The 23,293-nt window shown below is 38.0% G+C and overlaps 1 pseudogene; it reads left to right on the plus strand.

Moving 5' to 3' along the window:
- The first annotated feature begins 12,166 nt into the window (after positions 1 to 12,166).
- The window catches only part of LOC105300884, a 29,757-nt pseudogene continuing 18,630 nt past the window's right edge, over positions 12,167 to 23,293 (plus strand).

Here is a 23,293-nt window from a genome sequence, read left to right on the forward strand (position 1 = left end):
AAGGAGAAGACTTGGGGTCTTGTCCCTAGAATCTGCCCCCTGAGGTGGCTTCTTGTGCTGGTTCTATAATTATCCGTAGCCGAAATAAAATATTTAATCCAGGAGATTTACAATGGGATTTATTGTTTAAGAAGGATGACAATCCAAGTTTGGAACTGCTGTTCGTATTCTCGGTGGAGGAGTCTTAGGTCTGAAAGATACAATGAAGGAAGAGAAAACAGAAGGAAGAGAGTAGAGGAACTACATGGGCTTCCATTTCCAGAACTACTCAGGGATGGGGAGGGGGGAATCAGAGAATATAAAAACCTTCCCTACACAAACGCCTTGAAATATGGGATGGAACACAAAAAACATCCTTTTAAATGTGTAGCTGAGCCCTAAAAAAGCAAGAGACGTGCAAAGGCCAAAATGAAAGATGAAACTGAAAGAAAGAAGGGCCAAGGTCGCTGCCGCGGCAGCTTGGGTGGGGATGTTTGCCCCATCTAGCTAATCAGGGCACTTGGGATTTCATGGCCACAAGGGGACAGTAGAGGAGGCAGAAAGTTGGAACGGAGAGCCCTGCATATAGCTACAACCCTTGAAGCGTTATATCCTTGGGAAAGGTAAGACCTAGAAAATATCCACCACCAGGCTGGAGAGATGACAAGGAAGCATGTCTGTTTCAGCCCAGGCTCTGGTTAGGGGTAAAAAAGACTCAGAGCTGATGATTTCTCATCATGGCTTACCCTCCCATGAGTTTGGGGCTCCAGTGAGTTCTACTGTGATCTGCAAATCTTCAAGCTAAGACATTAATAAGACATTGTTCTAGACCAATGATACACCTAGGACTCTAGCAGAAGCAAATACACACACGCACACTCACTCACTCCCACACACACATCTGTAAAAAACACACCTTTAATGCAGGTTGCACAGGGGTTCTCCTAGTAAAAGGCTGGTGAAGGCGAGATTACAATAGAAGATTCCATATTCACAGCAAATCCCAAGCAGAATAAATAAAATTAAATCCACACCTTGGCATGTAGGAAATTCCAAAACACCAAAGACAGTGAGAGAGAGAACAGTTTACCTACAAAAGAACAACACTTGGACTGACAGCAAAAGCAATAGAAAATAGAAACTAATGGAACGGTATGTTTAAAGTGCTGAGAGGAAATCACCGCCAACATTGTTTATCTCTCATGGTAGAGAAACAGTGAAATATAGACATTTCAGGCCCAGGAGAAAGCTCCTCACCAAGAGAGCTTACTGAAGGGACAACTAAGAATGTATGTTTAGAAGGACATTGAACTCAGAAGGAGGGCGTAGTACCCAAAAAAGCAGTGAGGAACAAAGAAATCAGTAAACATGTGGGAAAACTCGAATATAAAATACATACAAAACGAGAACAATAATAACAACTACTTGAGGAGGATAAAAAAGTGAGACTAAACCATCGGACAGTATGTAAGCTGGGGGCGGCAAGGTCGTAGTAAAGTCACTCCCCGGTCCTCGTCTCGTTTGAGAGAGGCATGAAGACGTGGCAATACTGATTAACTTAAACTTTATCCAATTATACATGCTTAATCCAAAATTTAAGGAGAACCAGGAAAATAGTAGAAACTGAACAGATGACTTCTGAGCCAGAAGAGAAGAAAATGGATGGCAGTGCAGGTGAGGAGAAAGGCAATTCTACCAGGGCAGGTCTCGAAGGAACTTCACATCCACACTGCCCGGTCTCCGGGGAAGTCCAGGCCCGAGGAGGGAAGAAACTTGTTCTTGGATGACGATGCATCTGAGTGAGTCTTCAGCGAGGCCAAGGTCAGTGGAAATCCAGGAAAGCGGAGAAGCATGAATAGAGACGCAAATGTTGGAGTTCAGGGGTTAAGAGTGGGGTGAATGCACATTTAATGGCAAGGTTGTCTAGGAAAGATGTTTCTTCAAGCTGTTTACAACCTTACTGCTTGAATATTATGTGCTATATACACTGTTTTCTGTCAAACTTCAAAAAGTAGCATTTATTTCGGATTTAAACATAATATATGTTTAAAATTCATAAAATACAAAGAATTCAACTTTTTACTGCAAATATGGCTAGAGCATGTCTACTGTATTTCAAGTGTTACATCATTTCAGCCGTAGGTCCTGAAAGCCTTTCCCACTGGCATTTTGTATTCAAACGCGCCGAAAGAGGAGATTCCTGCCATAACTTTACATTATTTCTGGAGATCCTTCTCTTTCATTCCACCAAGAGCAGAAATGCGGAAAAATAGGGTCACAACTCAGAGAAAACAATAAAACCCAAGCATTTTGAAGTAGAAATCAAGTCAAAAAATGCAGAGCCGTTCCCATGTTCAAACTGTCCAAGGAAAGCTCAATAAAAACATTACCTTAGTCAGGTATTCTTCTATAAGTATGCATTTTGTTAAGTAGATCAGTTTCATCCTTGGGTTTTCCCTCTATTATTGTTAAAACATGCTAGGTCATTTGTGGTCATTTATCATTTGATTTGTTTATTTTTCTTATTAGACATTTTGTTACCCATGGAAGTTGATCATCAATAATATCCTAACCTCTGTAAGCCTTGATTTCCTCATCGTGTTATGGAGATGATTGTATCTACTGCACTGAATTACTTGTGATTTAAACTTATTTTATGTATATTAACTGGCACTTAATAGATGCTCGATCAATACTGATACAAGCTGAATCCTGACACTGTATGAGTTTTATTTGACTCATAGGGTTTTTTTAATTGAATTATTTGCTGAATTAAATAGCAAGAGATGTCACATAAAATGCAAATATCTACAGTCACTTAAAATTTGAAGATCTCATCACCCACATTCCCATACGTCAACAGCTGCCCCTTCAGATGGAATGCGTACTCAGTCAGTCGGTCCCTGTCTCCACTATTGTCCTTGTTGTCACACCAGGCCACCCTCATTTACTATGTCCTCTGCCTGGCCCCTAGAGGCATTTGACTTGAAGACTGCTCTAAATCTTTTACTTCCTATCCTGGCTGACAGCCTAAAATAATTCCTTAATAACTCAATATTTATGGTAAAACAGTCTTAATAAAGTGCATGGAAATCACAAAATATCAAAAACTAAAATCCCCTATGATGGGTAACATTTAATTTTCAACTAGTTACCTAAGTTACACTATCAAATACTTTTACCTTCAATATTAATAATTAATCCAGAAATTATGCAAGCTGTCCATTTGCAGTTATTCTAAATTTGCTTTCTCACTATTCCTCCTTCTGTTTCCTATTAGTGAAAAATTACCTCCTAATCACATCCTGCTGCAAACTACATAACATCACAAAACAGCCTCTGAAATTATAATTGTTTCGATATCCTTAATCTTTAGCCACTTCAATAACTCTCCAAAATGTAATGTAATAAGGGAATTAACTTTTATATCTTTTTATTATCGTCTGCTTGAACCACGAAGCAGAGTTCTTTCTGGGCTTTCGGTTCTGACGTGTTTCAGAAAGTTAGTTGTTGGTTAGTTTTTAATTTTTTATCACCACTATTACTGTAATTTTTTCATACAATTATCTCCTTGCAATGAGTTTCATAAAACAATACATAAATTGGTGTCTGTTTTTATACTGCTGGCCTATTTGCTTTGTTTTAGCCAGAGTTTGGCAGACTTTGTAGAACAAAACAAAACCTTGCCCTAAAACTTTTAACGCTTTAAATAGTCAAAATACACTAGTTTTTTTGCTGTGCCGAAAAAGTCCACACTAATGCTCTAAAGAAACTCAGCTGTGGGAAAAAGTATACACAGCTTTTTTTTTCTCTCTCTCTCAAAAGGATTCAGGAGTGATTTAAAATTAATTTCTCACCAATGATTAGAGAAGAATCTCTCAAGAAGAATTCCTCAAAAGCACATGAAGATTTTCATGACCCTCTGCAGGGTATAAAACAGTATTTAAAAAGTCATTGAATGTAATTTGAACTTACTTTTGAGTAGGCAGTATACCTACAATCCAGAAAACTATATTTTCTGAGGTAGTGATTAAAATTTTCGGTCCTTTTTCTACTGCCTCTCCAAATTCTTATTTTGCTCTTTCATATTTTTCCATTTCTATCTTCTTCATTTTCCCCTTATCTTTTTTCAACTTTCTCCCCACAAAAAATACATTGGCCCTCCCAGACCTTCTGGATCCTTCTTATTGTATGGCGGTAAAATACAATGATGGAAGAGTGTATCGGTTACTCACTAAAATGTTTGCTTTATTACAAAATACAACTTTAGAGAACCACTTGCAATTAATATATGTTTTAGTTATTCAAAAAGTTTTGTACATTTTTGTTAGGTGACATGGCCACCAAGAAATGGAAATAGAAGAGATCTAAAATGTAGCTGGTAGTGGGAATGAAATTAGTATCAGCTGTCACTCTATTCTTTTTTCGGCAGGCACTCCGGTTTGTCCCTGGACTCACCACTCCTTGTTTCTTCTGCCAGCTTTCTTTACTCCCTTTCTCATTCAGGTTACCCGCCTCACCCCTAAAGCATTTCGGTTTGCAGCCCCCGAGACAGTAAAAACCTAAAATGCTGAAGCCAGGAATGTATCATCTCAGCAGTTCAAGGACTTCTGTGCAGTGGGGAGGTGACTGCAGGTCTTTCTCAACTTGGAAACTGAAGATTCCTATGAAAATTCAAGGCATGCAACGAGAAACCTCACATTTACAACATGGGCAGCGGCAGAGGGAGAAACAAAGGTCAGCCCCCACCTCAAGACAACAGGCACCATTCTCCAGAGAGCTCCTAGTGAAGGACAGCATTGCACAAACCTACTATGCCAGAAATGACAGAAGTGTAGATTTTCAGAAAGCAGCTGGTGATTCACCACTTTACAGGAGTTCTCTTATCAGAGGCGATCAGGAATGATGGTTTGTCTGATAAACAAAAATCTTGCTTAGAGCATGGAATATTTTTTAAATGACACATAGATACTTTATACATTTTATTTTAACTTAAAACATATAAACAACAGTCTAGATTTAGGGCTAAGTTATTTTCTTTTAATATGGATCAATGGAATTCTGGGTTGTCTTTCCTGCATAAGCCATACCCATAATGTATTGCCCTCAATTTCCAGTTTGGGTACTATTAAAGTAGAATAAAAACTTAAGGGCATTGTGAAGCAAATGGAATGTATTCTTCTGCAAGATTTTCATAATCGGCTTTCCAGTCTTTTACAATTGTTGAGTTCGTGTCAAATGCAAAAGCAGCTTTTTTCGGCAACTCACAATATCAAATCTTTTCAAAGTAATAAACTTAGGCTTTGCTGTTGTATTAGTTTCCTATTGCTGATGTAACGAATTACCAAAACCATAGCTGCTTAAAACAATACACATTTACAATCTCAGGTCTGTAGGTCAGAAGTTGAGTGGGCTCTGCTGAGGGTCGCACAAGGCTATAATAGAGGCGTTGGCTGAACTTCATTCCTTACTGGAGTCTTTGGGGGAGAATCACTTCCAGAATCATTGGGGTTCTTGACAGACTTTTTAGTTCTGTGGGGTTGTAGGACTGAGTGAGGTCTGTTTCCCGGAGGGCTGCTGGCCATGGTCATTCGCATCTCCCAGAGGCTGCCCATTCTCCCTGGCTCTTGGCATCTTCTCTCAATCTTCACAGCCAGCAATGGCGGCAGGAGTTCTTCTTGCACTGCTCTTCTTTCTGATCTCCCCTTATGCCTCGTCGCTTGTGCCTTTCTCTTCTGTTTCTAGGGGCTCGTGTGATTACTTCGGACCTATCCAAAAAATCCAGGATAATCTCCCTATTTTAAGGTACGATGATTAATAATCTTAATTCCATCTGCAAAGTCCCTATAAGACAGTACTTAGGTTAGTGTTTGAATAATTTTTAGAAGTCTCTCTATTTAAAATAGTATTAACAGCTCTTTTACTTCATACTCATATTTTGCCAAATTGTAAAACATTTGATTAAATTAAATATTTAAAATAACAAATGCAAGTGGCAAAAAGCAATTTAAGGACAAACAACAACGGAACAACTTAATCTGTGGGAACAGAAGTATGTGATTATACTGGAGAGTAGACTACTAGCCGTGAGTGTGCAATATACAGTTGATCCTGAACGACACAGGTTTGAACTACACGGGTTCACTTATGTGAAAACAGTCCATATTTTCGATGTGCAGTTGCAGAAGGCCGACTGTATACATTGATCTACTCACCATTTTATATAGGAGACTTGAGCATCCACAGATTTGGGTATCTGCAGGGGGTCCTGGACCCAATCCCCAGTGGATATTGAGGAACGACCATAGATTTTAGGGAGTCAAAAGTTATATGCGCCCAAACTCCCACATTATTCAAAGGTCAACTGTACCATAAACATTTGTCAGCGTGTTTTTCCGAGAAGCAGGTGAATATTGATCTGTTAAATACAAGTTGGTTAAGAGAGTCCTACTGTAACACATGAAAGGAGGAAAACTGTGTGATCATTTTTGATAGGTGCTGATTGGAAGCTCTGAGTAGTTGGGGATTGCTCGGATGGCATTTTATGAAGAGTAATTGAACGGGGTCCCCGACTCTTTTGGGCATTAAAATCCTCTCAGATTAAAGTGTCTGAAATTTCTTTGTGGATGATTACTTTCTCTGGAGGGTAATCCTCGAGAACTGTCTGAGGTGGTGCTGGTGATAGGAATAAGCCCAACTTTCAGTGTTATGCGAGCCAAGCTTGGGAATGGCCCGTGGTTCACAGCATAGACTTTTACATTTTTTCTGCCATTGTTTTCAGCTGTACTTGACCCCTATGTTCAGAATGACCTGATGTTGCCAATTTCTTGGGTTCTGCTAGTTTATGTTGTGTTTTCTGCCTGAAATTACCTAGGTTTCAGCTTTTTTCTCTCTGCTAAATTGTCCCACTAAGCCATATGCTTTACAGTTTTGAAATTTTGTTTCCTCTCGTCTGTTTCTGAAACCTCTGAAACACGTATCCTCTTAGTTGGCATTTAGTGCAATTTTCAAAATGTCTACACATAATTTAGACACTTTACCAATTTTATTGAGAATGTAACTTGAGACTTCCCTCACATTGTATTGTTAAAAATATTGTACTGAGTTTGGGGAATGTAAATATAATTTTTTTCTATGTAAATATTAGCCAAAAGAGTCTCATTATTATATACTTATGTCCTATGATATTTGGATATTAAAAATTTAGAAGCAATTTAGTGATAAAACATTGACGAGAGAGGCATTCTCTAGGATATGCTTGCTTTCTTCATGAGAAGAAAATTTGTTCTACCCAAAGGAAAACAGGAAAGAAGAAAAAATAAAACATAAAAGTAGAAATGTCAAATAAGAAATAAATCCTAATATAATATTAATTAAAATAAACATAAATGTTACTATATTAGTCAGAGTCCTCCAAAGAAACAGAACAAATAGAAATTGGCTCATGTGATTATGGAGGCCGACAAGTTCACAGATCTTTAGTCAGCAACCTGGAGACCCAAGAGAGCCCGTGACATAGTTCTAGTCCACACTCTAGTGGGTAGGAGACCCAGAAAGAACCATAGTTTCAGATCAGGTCCAAAGGCAGGAAAAAAACCAATGTCACAGCACAAGACAGTCAGGCAGAAGCAAAGTCCTTCTCACTTGTTGGAGAGTCAGCCTTTTTGTTCTATCTGGACCTTCACCTGATTGGATGGGGCCCACTCACAGAGGGCAATCTGCTTTACTGAGTCTACTGAGTCAAAAGTTAATCTTATCTAAAAGAATCCTCACAGACACACCCAGAATAATGTTTGATCAAGTACCTGGGTGCCCTGTGGCCTAGTCAAATTGACACATAAAATTAACCATCACAGTTACTAATAAAAAACAACATCTTCGTGTCCATGTTGGATTAAAAGAAGGATGTCATGTATAAAATAAACATTTAAAACAGAAAGACACAGGGAAGTTAAAAATAGAAGAATAAGAAAAGATATAAAAGGCAAAAGAAAAATTAAAAGAAAGTCGAGGTAGAAATCTTAATATCTGACATAATAAAATTCAAGTAAAATTATCATAAAAGTGGGTAAGGAATAGTATTTGCTAATAAACACAAGATAATATAACTATGCACGCATATTCACTTAACAAAACACTCTCAAATACGTATTAAACAACAATTGACAGAAATAGATAAATCAACAATTGTAGTTGGAGATTTTAACTGATAGATCAAGCAGATAAAAATAATAGCGATATGAGAATTTCTGCAAATGTAATTAATAAGCTTGGACTGACTGAAAAAGTAAAAAAGAGAATGAGATCTTTAGCATAACATTATTTGTGTAGACCAAAAATAAGATCACAAAGGATAATGATACCTATTTCAGAGGGAAGCATACAAATAGAAGGATATGCATCACCCACAGTAAAATGGTTGCCTAGAGGAAGGGGGTAATGACAACAATACCCCCATACCCATAAATCTTCTTACGCCCTCCAGAAGGAAATACCCTGTGTCTGAAGCCTAAGTCTCAAATAGCATCAAAAAAGAGTTGAACCTTCTGTTTCAAGATGGTGAACTGATAAGAATTTCCACACACTTCTGGAGACAGAAAGCAGAACATGAAGTGATAATCGATGAAGCAAAGTATAGGAAGCTGTTTCTTGGCTTATAGGGAGGTAGCCTGCAACTAAGGAGGGGGTCGACCTGCCTGTAGAAACTTGGAGACATTCAGGACTCAAAGACTCAAACATGGCAGGTCTAACAGAGGGTAGAAAAGAAGTGGGCAGAAAATAGGAGTCTGCATATCTCACCCTTGGTCACAGAGTATCAGGCTGTCTAGTGTTTATCCCCAAGGTTAAAATAAATGAAAGATACTTCTCCAAGGAAATTGACCAGCCTGCCAGAAAATAACTAGACAACAGCACAGGACCTTTGCATTTTGGCATTTTGGAATCCGCAGGCAAATTGGCTGATCCCTAATTGCTCACCTGAAAACAAAGCCTGCCATTCAACAAGCCCATCCGCACAGCCAAGCTCTCAATGAATGAACTTTTCAATTACCTCTTTTTAAAATATATGTGAGCAACCAAAGATCACTAGACACCCAAGAAAAGGCTGCAGCAAGGAAAAGGACCAAATTAAACAGAGAAATAGATCCTACAAGAGACAAATAATTCAAAGAACAGTGGGTAACTCGAAGAAATCCTTTTGTATATTTGGAAATGATAGAGAAATAAAAATTGCACCTTTAGAATAAGAAAAAAAAAGGATGCTTATAAAAAATGTAGGCTTGGAAAACAAGAAAGAAATTTTGGAAATTTAAAATGATTACCAAATTTTAAAAATTGACTAGAAGCCTTGGAAGACAAAGTTGAAAAAAAATCTCTCAGAAAATAAAATAAACAGAGAGGTGGAAAATATGAGAGTAATAAAGTCAATATCTCATTAATTAGAATCACAGAAAAAGAGAACAGAAACGTAGGAATGGAAATAAATCATGGAAAAGAATTGATTTTTGATCAATTCTCGTATCTGTAGACAATCTAAAGTTGCAATGACTAATGAGTGTAACTCCAACATGAATGTTGGTTGATATTTTTCTACACATCACTGAAGAAGACAAAAATGAAATAATGAAGACGTATGTCTGAACTTCACTTATTTGTCAACCATGTGAGCGATTTCTTTGCTGAATTGGATAACAGTTTTCAAATACTGGAAGAATATTTTCTCATTTTTTTCTGTGTTGTTTACAATGTCACTGCTACAGGTGTGACATACTTTTAAGATTAATCCGCATTATTAACATTTCCTCCATTACTTCCTCAATCTGGAAAATCAACAAAACTCCAGCCCTGATTTCTAGCATTTGTCAATTTCTGTGGTGCAAATGAAATGGACCACCATGGCCCATTTGAAACTACCAATATGCCGGCACTGAATGCAGAGTTGAGAAGAGATGTGCAGTAACATGTAGATTTATATTATGTTACAGATTTCCACCATATAGATATAATGCACATAAATAACCTCAAGAACATGGATCATTGTAGTAAAATAATTAGGAAGTTTAAGTACCCTTTTTAGTATGATTTATTTAATTGTAAGTTTATATAATTAAAATTTTAATGATGGCTATGTTTAACGACTGGCTCACAAATTGCTGAAAATTAAATTGGCTCTCAAAGCTGGTCTGTGTGGACTCCAGCTCATCACCGGGGCTCGGCCATGCAACCAGTGCAACAGACTCCCCTCCCCAACACCCCAGCCCCGCCCTCCTGCCCCTCCCAGCACTGCGACCGTTAAGGATAACCGCTATTCTGGTTTCATAGTATGCACTTCTGAGGTAGAGAATTTTATTAGAGAAAGTTCTGAATTTTGTTTGGGAAAGTTCATACAATTTGAATGTTTGTAATGTTCCTAAATGCCACAGCAACAAACAAAAAAACACCTTATCAATAAACATTTAAATTTATTTAAAATCATATTTTGTTTTGATGACTTTTAATTATATTTCACAGAATGCCTTGCTCCTTTTACAATTTACTTATTTTTTAATTTTTCATCTTTTTTGAAAGTTTCTTTTATTCATTTTCACTTTCCAACATGAATCCCCAATATGCCGGCACTGAATACAGAGTTGAGATATTGGAGATATTTGCTTTTCATTTCGGTTGCTATGCACATGGATTACTGGTTAGACTCACAGCACAACCTTTGTGCAAGAAATGGGTGCCTGGGGCTGAAGGGCCACCTAGACTTCATGAAGCACGGAATACCACCTGGCGAGGAGCCCTTCCTCTGAACGTGGGGACACATGTGCTTGCGGACGTCACTGTGCTCTCAGTTCTCATGCGCGGGGCATTTTAGAAAGAAGTGTTATCAGCAGACACCAGGGGCTGTTTAAGCTGGTCACATTGTCATCTCTTCTCAGTTTTTCTATAAGCTGTAACATATTATCAATTTTGTTGGCTCTTGGAGCCCTTGATTTGCATGGGAAATGGTTCATACTGTTTCAGGCTTTTCTTGGAAAGTTCTTAACTCTGCAAGGAGCTCTTCAATTGCTTGTGAAACCATTCTCTGTACACCTGTGATATCCCCGCCACTTAATTGCAGATCTGTGACAAATAAGGACATTGGGTATTTTGCTACTAAGCTTTGATTCCTTTCTTTCTAGTTCTTTTTGTAATTCTGTCATTTCTTCTCTGAAATCACTGTCAAATGCACTTTGAAAACACTTTAAAATCTTAACTGATTAAAGACCTCAAAGGAAAACCCCCCAGCCTCCCTTTTTCAATTATGGAATAATAAAGTACTTACGCTTTTATATATACAAAAAAAAAAATCACACTAAAATCCAGGCTAGCCATGGCTAAGTGGGTGTTGCAGCAGGTCCTTATTTGATGTGGTTTTATTCAATGTCATTTTATTATAGTGTAGATGAGATGCTGGAGGAACTTAACTTTTGCTTATATCAATTAGCTTATGGTAAAATTAGTTTTGTTATGTGTCATTTCACTTAAAGTCACAGAACCTATTGATGTGAAATGAAGACTTACTGTATTTGGTTTCTGGAAGAACTGTATAAATATAATGTCAAGATAGGACAAAGATGGGGTAATAGTGAAGAGGGTGCAGTGGGCATGGATATCCCCAACATTTCAGAGGGAACAATAATTATACCTCTCAAATGAGCTATGTAAATTATAAAATGTAAGTCATGGTTCTGTTTGTCTTGTGAAAATGTAAAAATATCTAATTTTTTATATAGTTGAAAAATAAAAACTAAGGACATGTACAGACTGAATGTCTGTGTTCCCCAGAATCCACATGCTGAAACTCTGCCTCCCGATGCGATGGTATTGGGAGGCAGGGGCTTTGAGATGTAATTAGGATTAGATGAGGTCATGATGGTGGAGACCTCGTGAATGGGGTTAGTTCCCTTAAAGAGTCAGGAGAGAGCTTGCTCCCCATCTCTGCTCTTTGCCATGTGAGGATACAAGGAGAAGCTGGCCATCTACGAAGCAGGAAGTACGTTCTCACCAGATACTGAATCTAACAGTGCTTTGATCTTGGACTTTCCAGGCTTCAGAACTGAGAAGTAAATTACTGTCATTTATAAACTATCGATTCAGCTGTGTTTTTGTTATAGCAGCCCAAATGGACTAAGACAGAACACTACTGAGTATCTCACTTAACATGACGGTGAGTGCTGGCATTGTTCTGCAGTTGGTGTTTTGCTTGTCTCCTCATGTAGACTTATTTGTTCTTGCCAACAATTGCAGGGCTTACTACACAAATTTTGTAGTTGCTGTTTAGAAGTGTGAGATTTCAATCGTGGTCAGTCGTATATATCTCGGAGAATTTTGTTTGTTTTGGAACTGTGTTTATTCTAAAACATTGTCAAAACAGAAGTCTGTTATTATCTTTTACAAAATGTGCTAATATTTCATTGTAAGTTGAGGAATGATGTCAATGGTGGTAACATACAGTGGAGGCTTTATCATCATCAATAATTAATCAGAATTCATCTATTGGCCAGTGGATGAGTCACCTTCCACTTGGTATCCTGCATATAGTTTGAAGTTCATGAAATTACATGATAAACAGTATCCACACAAATTTACTTGAAGATTACAAGACATCACAGGTAAATTCTAAAGCTTTAAGAAAATCGTTTCAACGGTTGGCCTATGATATTGCCAAAGAATGCAATATTCTGTTACTTTTGCTTACTGGTCTCTTCCACTTAAAAAAAATCAGTCATGAAAAATTTCTCATAGAAAATAGCTTTGAAACTTCTAGCAATCATTGAAAATTTTCAGAAAGCATGAAAAAGTTGAAATTTATTTGAAAACATCACAACTTGAGAGTGAAAATTGATTTTTGTGGTAGAACCATTGATAATAGATGACCTTCATTCATTTAAGACAGGTTGAATAGAGTATAATATAACTGACATTCTTAGGTGAAAATATTTCTTTTTTTTTGGAAAATAACATTTAATTTTAGGAGTTCATTTCATCGGTATCTAAAAGCAATTTTTTATTTTAGCATTTGTGAGTTGCTTTCTATAAATATACAAATTCACAATCATCAGAATGATAAAGACAGGATGGTTGCAGCATGTAATAAAAAGATCATTTTCCTCAGCTCATTCAATACTATTTTACAGGAAGATTGATAGTGCAAAGTAAAAAACAACTATTGATTTATGCATGATAATCACAGAAATCATCAAAGACTGCACTTAAAGAGAGTTTCATTGATGATGAAGACATGGCCAAGACTCTTCATGGTATAAAATTATTTGCAGCAAATCAGAATCAATATGAATAAAACACAAGAATACGCCTATGATATTGCTGCTGACGCGAGCTTATCCTCGGTAAGAAGAGCCAAGACATTTCCCCATGTGCTCATGTCATGCTCATCTGCTGGATGAGTTATGTGAGGCGTGGAGGGAAATAAAAGAACATCACAGTTCTTTCAATACTGTTGATTCTTTGTTTTCTACTAATCATACATCTGTGAAAATATTGGCAATATAAACAACATTTACAAATGCAGTGTAATGCTCTGGAAGTTAGATGATTCTTTTTAAACCTATAGAACTGGATATCATAGTTCATTATCAGCTCCAAGCTTTTGCAATTGACTCTTAAATTACACAGATAACTAGTGAATAGAGCAGTTTGCTGTATAAATTTCCAAATTTGACTTTCTGCCTCCTGAAATTGTCTTTATCACATGTTAAGTAAGTATGTAGTTGAGTAATATACAATTGTTACTGTTGCCATGTTAAGATTTCCAAAATAGTTTACCGTTGGTGCAGATTAAATAAAATGTACTCTATCATTTTGAATACAAACATCTGCCTTTGCTTCTGTTAGGTACAGCTTAAATTAGAAAATGTTGAAGGAAAGGAAGAATAGTCTGACCAAATTTTTGTGCTTTTTGGTCTATTTTCATTACTGAATGCAACCTGATACCAAGGCTTGGTGCTCTGGATGAGGCAGGATTCTGCCAAAGCAAACATTTCTACGTCCTAAAATACAACTCGAACAGTATAGATCCATGAGAAGAACACTGTTTTGGAAATACCAGAATCTTATCAAAGGGATGCTTCTCAAATCAAGAGCTTTATTTTCAAGCATCCTGCAAAACTGCTCATCCTGTGGCCAAGCCAAAGAACCCTTGTGTGACTGGAGAGACCTTAGCCAAGCTGCGCACTCCCTGAAATTGGTCTATTGGGCACTTGGAACTGAGGTGAAATATTCCAGTTGATGTCACCCACCCTGAAATGTATTCTAGTCCTTTCTTGTATTTTGAAGTAAATCTTCGAATAATTGAAAGTGATAACATTTCTCTTTGTCGTGGAAAAGAACAAAACTACAAACATTTCTCTGTGATCTACTGGGTTTACTGACCAATGCTATCAGGAAATAAACATATTTTCTGAGCTCCTTTTTGAAAATATAGGTACTACTAACTTTTTTAAAACTGTAAAAAGTCTTTGCCAAGCAAACTTAGATGGGAAGAAAACTCCCAGCTCAGCTTCTAGGAGGCGCCCCTGGAAGCTCAGCCACCCACCTGGTCACCCCACCTTTTAGAAGGAAGCAGTTCTACACGCTGGCCTGTGGGCAGCAGTGCCGAAGGCCCTGTGGACGGCCTGGCCGGAGCTGTGGATATCTTCATCTTCCTCCAAGCCAGGGCTTTGAATCACCACCTTTTCATGAGATTTTGTCAAGTAAGAGTAGTAGAATATTATCAATGAGACAGAATAAGACAGATCAAGAAGTGCTTATTGAACCTGAAACAGAAGTTTATGTGTGATTCTGAGAAGAAAAAAAAAAAGGTATTCTCGTTCTCCCGGCAGTTTTACTGGGAGAAGTTTGCTCACAGCCTGGTGTATTAGGCAGATAGTTTTGGTCAGACTGAATGAGGTAAACCTTTCAGCTCGAGGTCCTGGAATTGCCAGTCTAGTTCTGCTGAAAAAACAAACAGAACAATGTGACAAATTCTTTTGGTCAAGCCTACCCATTTGAAAGAGTCATTTGGAAGGAGGAAACTTTGACTTTTCATCACTGAAGCAAATGCTTCTACAAGCTGAAATTGAGAGTGACAAAGAAGAAGATTTCGCTATTTCTCTGCAGCCAGAAAACCATAGTGACCCGAAAGCCCTTAGGATACTTTTGAGTGTTACTTCTGCTCAAACAATCTTCAAGTGGAAAGTGAATCTGTAATCCGTTCCTTTTTGACACAGACGGCGGTAGGGAAGCCGACCTTGCCAAAGATGACTTCATTGACTTGAGAACAAAGGAAATGAAGTAACACGAATGCAACCTGATGAGCTGTAGAGAATCCTGGTGTTTCAGATCCACGCCTAACCTTGACTGGCCACCATTCTGATCGCTACCACAGACTAGCGAGTCAGGGTTTCGACTCTCATTTCCATCAAAGCAAAAGTTAAAATCAAATGTATAACCGTGTTTGTCTTATTTTTTCAAAAACCACCCAACTCCTTATTAAACCAAAGAAGCCTGCCTGGAGGCAGTTGTGGGAAAGTAGCTGTGGCCGACAAAGTTCTAAGATGACCCCTGTGGATCTCAGTCCCTGTCGTACACGGCTTGTATAACCTTCTCTCCTGGATTGCCGGTAAACCTGTAAAGATGATGGGATGGCACTCTTGTGATTAGGTTAACCCAAAGGGAGTTGTTGATCCAGGTGGGCCAGACCTATTAGGTGAGTCCTTAAAAGGGACTGAGCCCTTCAGGAAATCAGAGAGACACAGTCCTGCTGGCCTGGAAGTAAGCAAACATCTATGTTAGGAACCGCCTCGGGAGCCTACTTAGTAAGGAACTTAGGACCGCATCCAGGATCTCAGAGTGGTCTCAGCCTATATAGCTAGTAAGAAAATGGGGACCGCAATTCTACATTGGAATTCTGCCAATAATCTGAATGGGCCTTGAAAGACACCCCAAGCCTGAAATGACAAATGCGGAGTTCTCAACTTTCCCAGACTTCTGACTGACAGAAACCTTGAAATAATATTGGGTGCTATTGGGGGGTGGGGAGACCAAAATAAACAAAATATACCAAAGGAGCAACATCTTTTCATTAAAATTACTTTTGAGCAGAATTAAATTATTTCTTATTCAGTGAGCACTTTTATTTATAGTAATTTTTTCCAGCAGTGGTCATTAGTTTTTGCTTGAAAAACCAAATTAGAAAAGTATAACTATTTTGTAATTCTCTAAGAAAAGGAGAAACATTTTCCAAGGCAATAAAATTAATTACATGCCAAGCCTCATGTATGTGTTTATGTGCATTTTTCTGACAATGAAGTTTATTGCGCTCATTAGATTCTCAGTGGTCCATGATTCAAAAAATGTTTTGAACCACAGACATAACTAGAAATCACACCCCAGTTCTCAGAATCCATGTATGAATCAAAATCAATTTATTTGCTCTTTAAGTCAAACACATATGCAGCCAAACAGATTTGTTCTCCCCAACACTAAACCTTACGTTTCCCCTCCTGGCAACTGGATTTTAACGTTTGGTTTGGATTTTCATAAGAGGTTAGGGAACTTAGAATGGTTTTGTTTCGATGATTTTAGGTTTCTTTCACCTTTTTTCATTTAAAGGGATGAGTTGCATTAAGCATAACTTTTTAATGAAATCAAAAGACATGTAAAATGTCCAGCTCTTTTTGTTTTCTGATGCATTTTTAATGAGAAGTGATGGACAGAGATAAAAACTTCCAATATGTATATGTAAGGTTTATTATACATACAAAACCCAAACACTTCACACTTAGATATTATTGAGGCAAATTCAGGAAAAAATTACTTCTTGAATCATCTACTGTTCGTTTTTAAAAAAACTTTATTATACCAAACAGTCTTGCATACATGAAGGCACCACTCCCTCCCCATGTACCAACAATAATAGTATATGTGCTTTGGGGTATTATTTTCGTTATGGGAGAGACCATTTAGTGTTGATTTAGCAATAGCCATCATCAGTCCATGATCTGCAAAGGCAGATTTATCTATGGCTTGTAACAGGAAAACCAATGGCCTGCATGAGATTTCTTTCATGGCCACAGTATCATTAGCATAGACCTGCCCAACTGAAATAACAATTTAGAAACTACTATGTGTGACAATGATAAGATTTTATTTTTCTCAGTCCTCCAATTTCCTTAGCCGTCTAAACCCCAGCAGCCCATCTAGACGCTCCTTTTAACAACGTTACCTTTCACAAATGTATCACTGCCAACAAGTGTGTAGTTTTTTTAAAGACTTCATTTTTTAAAAGAGTAGTTTATGATTTAAACACAATTGAAAGGTACAGAAATTTCCTATGTAGCCTCTTCCCACACACATGCACAGCCTGTCCCATTATTAATATCACTCACCAGAGCAATACATTTGTTACCAAGGATGAACCTGCATTGACACATCATAAAGCCTATAGTTTGCATTAGGATTTTCTCTTGATGTTGAACAGTCTATGAGTTGGGCAAAATATAATAACGTATATCCATCATTGTAATATCATATAGAGTATTTTCACTGCCCTAAACATCCTCTGTGCTCTGCCTATTCATCTTTCCCCCAACCATATCCCTGGTAACCACTGATTTTTTTTTTTTACTGTCTCCATAGTTTTTTATTTTTCCAGAATGTCATGTAGTTGGAATCACACAGTATGTAGCCTTTCCAGATGGGCTTCTTTCACTTACTAATGTGCATTTAAGGTTCTTCCATGTCTTTTCATGGCTTGATAGCTCATTTCTTTTTAGAGCTGAATAATGTTCCATTGCCTGGATGTACCACACTTCATGCATTCACCTACTTAGAACATCTTAATTGTCGCAATGCTTTGGCAATTATGAATAAAACTGCTATAAACATCAATGTGTAGGTTTTTGTGTGTATATGTTTTCAACTCCCTTGGGTAAATACAAAGCAGTGAGATTGCTGGGTGCTGGGTTGCATGATAAAAGCATGTTTAGATTTATTTTTAAAAAACAAAACCAACCAAACAAAAACCCACCAAATGGTTTTCCAAAGTGGCTGTACAATTTGTATTCCCAACAGCAATGAAGGAGAGTTCTTGTTGCTCCACAGCTTCTCCAGAACTTGGTGTCAGTGTTCTGGATTTTGGCCATTCGACTAGATGGTTTAGTGGTATCTCATGGTGTTTTAATTTGCATTTTCTTGACGACATATGATCGTGATGACATATGATGTGGAGCATCTTTTCACATGCTTATTTGTCATCTGTGTATTTTCTTTGGTGAGGTGACTGTTCAAGTCTTTGGCTCATCGTTTAATTAGATTGTTTTCTTGTTGAGTTTTAAGAGTTCTTTGGAGACTTGAGATAACAGCCCTTTATCACATATATTTTTTGCAAATATTTTCTCCAAGTCTTTGGCTTAGCTTTTCATTCTCTTAATAGTATCTTTTGCAGAGCAGAAAATTTTAATTTTAATGTAGTCCAGCTTATCGTTTCTTTCATGAATGGTGATGTCATCACCATATCAAGATCATCTAAGCTTTTCCCTATGTTATCTTCTAAAAATTTTATAGTTTTGCATTTTACCTTTAGATCCATAATATATTTTGTGTTAATTTTTATGAAGGGTGTAAGGTCTGTGTCTAGATTAATTTTTTTGCATGTGGATTTCCAGTTGCTCCAGTACTATTTGTTGAAGAGATTAACTTTTCTCCATCGTATTACCTACGTTCCTTTGTCAAAGACCAGTTGACTATTTTTATGGGGGGTCTATTTCTGGGCTCTCTACTATGTTATGTTAATCTCTTTGTCTATTCTGCTTTTGAATTTGATCTTCTTGATTGATCACCTATTTCCAATCATATTGATTTCTCCTCTAATTCTTATTTCTTTTCTTTTATTTACTTTAAATTTAATTTGCTCTTCTTTTTCCAGTTTTCTAGGATGAAAATTTATTGATTTTAGACCTTTCTTCTGTTCTAAATAAATGCCTTCAATGCCATACACTTCTCTCAAAGGCCTGCTTTCACAGCATCCCACAAATTTTTATAAGTTGTGTTTTTATTTTCATTTAGTCCAAGTAATTTTTAAATTCTCTTAAGATTTCTTCTTTAATTCATGTATTACTTAGAAGTGTGTTGTTTAATCTTCATTTATTTTGGGATTTTTCCAATTATCTTTCTGTGATTGGGTTTTAGTTTAATTCCATTGTGGTCTGAGAACATACATTGCATGGTATTTATTCTTTTAAATTTGTTAAGGTGTGTTTTATGTGGTCTATCTTGGTGAATGTTCCATGTGAGCTTGAGAAAAATGTGCATTCTGTTGACAAAGTAGATTTTACATTTCCTACCTTGTGGTTCTGCCATCTTCTAGGGCCTGTGTTATTTGCCTCTGGTGGCAGGTGGTAATTGCACCAGAGGTTTTAGGAATCAGACCTAAAGTTGCATACAATTGGGCAGAACAGTCCCATGGCCCCACCTGGATGTAAAGGGATAAGAAAATGTGTCCTACCGGTGTGCCAAGGAAGAGAGAGCACAGGTTCTGAGGAATGCCTTGCTGGTCTCTACCAATGCTTCTGGTGACCAAATGTCTGTTTTCTTCTTCCTTCCACATATAGAACACTGCCCCTTCACCCTGCAAAGAGGAACAACTCGAAGTCTCAGTCAGTTACTATGTTTGGCTCAAAAAGCAGGGTATTCAGATAACGCATTGATGTGCAGTTCTCACGTCCAGGTCTGGATCTGGCTCTCATGGGCAATGTCCACACCTGTGCTCCTTGAGAGGAAGCACGTCCTTAAATTTTGTACCTTTGGCATCTCACTTGCCTCAACCTAGTTATAGCACCACCTTGTGAACATACAGATAGATAATCGTGGAACACATAATTGCTGCATTAATCACTCACATTTGGAAAAGAAAACGGAAACCACACAGCAGGCACTGGTCAATAGAAATTTGAAATCCTTTAGGCGTTCATGCTCTTAATTAAGATTAACTCTGCTCTCTGGGAGGAACTTTCCACTGTGTTCTGTGGCTCCAGGGTCTGCCCTCTGGCACAGCTTTTATCGGGCATCATTTTCTTTGGCCACAACTAAAGTGTGCATTTGGGAGGATGCCCACCTTGGAAGTAAGATTAAGGGCTCAAAGCTTGAATAGTCAAAAGGTTTTTAGTCTGTGCTCTTGCATTAAAAACCTTGTAGGCCTCTCATCTCTTCACTTCCAGACAGTTCCGTGTGCCAGTAACTTTACCCAAAATTCCTTGCTGGACTTAGTTTTCAAACCTGCCTTACTTTTTTGTTCCCAGCTCCACCCTCTTTCTCCATGCCTCATACAACTTAATGGTAGCTACCTTCAAACTGTCAGACCAGTGTTGGAAGGCCACACCCTCAATCTTATCTTTAATGCAAGTCTGAGCCACTTTGCTCAACTGAGAAATTTTCTTGGGACTTAGTTGCTTAATGCCATATTTGTTCTTATATCTTCCAGTTTGGAGCCTTAAAAATGTTGGGTTTTCCAGCTGTGTGACACCCTGAATTTCTGGACTTTCTCTATTCTCTTTTGCTTGCATATTGGACAACTTTTCTCTATAGTCACCTCTTTCTTTCAAATGCAGACAATAACAACCAACACACACTACAAATATGTTACTTCCTAATTTCTTCCCACAGACCTACAAATTTAACAGACATGTGGTCTGCCTTCGAGATATCACAGGTGACAATTTTACCAAATTTTTGCCACTGTATTACATGGATTTCTAGCCATCTGTTTCTTGATGCTCACCATATGATGCCATAAGTTTTTTGTTTTTGACAGCATTTTCAGTCCTAATTTCTGTATTAGCTGGGATAATAGATTCTTGTTACTATAACAAACCACCCCCAAAACCCAGCAGCTTTATCCAACAAACTATTTCTAGCTGACATCACAGTCTGGTGTGGGTCAGCAGAGGTGTTCTGCACCATGAGGTCATTCAGGAACAGGTTACTTCCACCTGGGACTCCAACATCTTCTAGGCCTCAGACTCCATCCCTGAATCCTTTGCATTTTGATACGTATAAGATAAAGAGAGTTTGAAGTATTTTACAAGAAATTTTAAGGATGATATCTGAATGCAGCACATAGCACTTTGGTCTACATTCCATTGGCCAGAAGTCATTTCCGTGTCCTGATGCAAGGTTAACAGAGTGAGTATTCCATAAACGTTTGTTGAGTGAAGTCATGGTACTTTAACCAGTGCTTGCTAAGGTACATGGCTCTTTTCTCTCCCATAAATGACTGTGGAAACCAGATTTATTGGAGTTTCTGTCTATCTTTTGTAGATTTCTGTCTCTTCTCTCGTTGGCGGGTTGGCAATCGTCACTTCCTGTTGTTGTTCACGTGCCAGTCTGCACGGCCCTCTTCCTGTTTCTACAGCTCCAATATGCTTGGAAGTTGGAAGCTAGGTAACATGCTTATTAGAATTGCATGTAGTGCAAGGCTACAGGGGCTATGAGTCAGGACTCAACGGATAGTTTTGACTTCCTTAGGGGAAAAAATACATCAGGTCTTATACCATCTATTTTATGTTCTCAGAGACTTGAATTTCTAACCTGTGTTCCCAAGAGGCTGCAGATTGCTGAGCTCTAGAGAAGTGAGAGGTTGTAAACAGGTAAAATTTTTATTTTCAAGTAGAGTAGTATCCACAGATGCTTTTAGTAAATTTCAGACACAGTTACTTAGTTCTGAGTCCCAGGGTGCCATGGCAAGTGGGTACCCTAAAATTATAAATCTTTAACATTGGCTTTGGAAATGGATTTTCTCATTATATGCTTGCAGTCGAGCCAGACTTTAGAATAAATCTCTTCATATTTGTGTATTCACCTCTCCATATTTTGGGGGAAACTTAAGAGAAGGTTAGATTGGTCACTAGTATCTCTGCCAGCTTCAGAGAGATTAAAGTTTCCTACAGTTTTGATCTGGTTCTCTGGCAAACTGGATGTGATTTGTTTTTAACATTTATATTTCCCCTGCCAAGGGCACGCTATTTGCTTGGTCTTGTGATCTCTTTGCCATAATATTTATTCTGTATTATTCCACAGGCTCCATAGCAGAATTAATCACTCTTGGAGCCTGAACTTTAAGCTGCTGGTGAGTCAGAACACACTCATTTGGAGCCGCTGGAGAACAGGAGGGCTGCGTCCTTATGAACTCTGCTCGTAAGGACAGATGTAGTCATTACATGGAAAAATCCCCAAATGCTTGGGAATGACAGCATGTGAAGGTAAATCAGGAGTCGGGGTGGTCACCCATAATTAGCTTTATAGATTTTTATCATTGTCAGTCTCAATGACAGAAATTGCCCCCAATAGTCACTCTCCCTTTGTTTCTCAGTAATAGAATGAATGGTTATGTGGGCACTTGGCCACTCAGAATAAGCGCTACCTTGCCTAGCTTTCCTCCCAACTAACTGTACCCAGTGATCAGGCCAGTGGGAAAGGGTAGTTGTGATTTCTAGGAAGTCTCACCATAAGGAAAGGGTGTGTCCTTCTTCTCTCTGAACCACAATATGAAAGTCACATGTTGAGAATAGAAAAGCAAGAAGAAGAAAGGAGCATGGGCACTGCTCCGGGCACAGCCACCACACCAGCTTTGGCTGCCCGTCCAGGCTTTTAGATAAGAGTGAAATAAATTATTATCTTGTATAAACCACTGTATTGTGATTTTTCTGTCACTTGCAGCTGAATCTAATCCTGACAAAGTCCCCATCTTTTGAAGGAATATTCCGTATCAGACAGGAAATGGTTTTTTTCTCTTTCTTTCTAATGCAGAGTCTGGGTATACATGAGATTGAAATGGAAAGGTTAGACCCAAGACCTTTTAATGCAACTGGTGACCTATTACTGGCTGAGACCTATCTAAAATTCTGCCTTTAAGGTAAAATTTCTTCTCTTACCACTTACCAATGAATCATTGATAAGCAAAAATTGGTTCTACTTGCAGAATGTCTGATAAATCTGGTAGATACTCTCCAACTACCTGCGTTAACAAAGATTGAGAATAGACAGGGGAATAAAATGTCAGATTTGAGACTTGTTATGAATTTCTCATCACAAGTGGAGGATGTGAGTCTGGCTGTCAGAGACAGTGATGAGGGTAGATTCTGGGGATGGATAACAAAAACATAAACTTGATGAGCAACATTTTGGAGACTCCTGCTTGAGGCATGGATCTACTGATTTACAAAACAAAGACAACTGTTTATATCTTTCTCTGATTGGAACTTGGTCATTGTGCCTCATTTTACATAGTTGA

The sequence above is a fragment of the Pteropus vampyrus genome, unplaced genomic scaffold, assembly GCF_000151845.1.
Source record: "Pteropus vampyrus isolate Shadow unplaced genomic scaffold, Pvam_2.0 Scaffold222, whole genome shotgun sequence".
In the NCBI taxonomy this organism is placed as follows: Eukaryota; Metazoa; Chordata; class Mammalia; order Chiroptera; family Pteropodidae; genus Pteropus; species Pteropus vampyrus.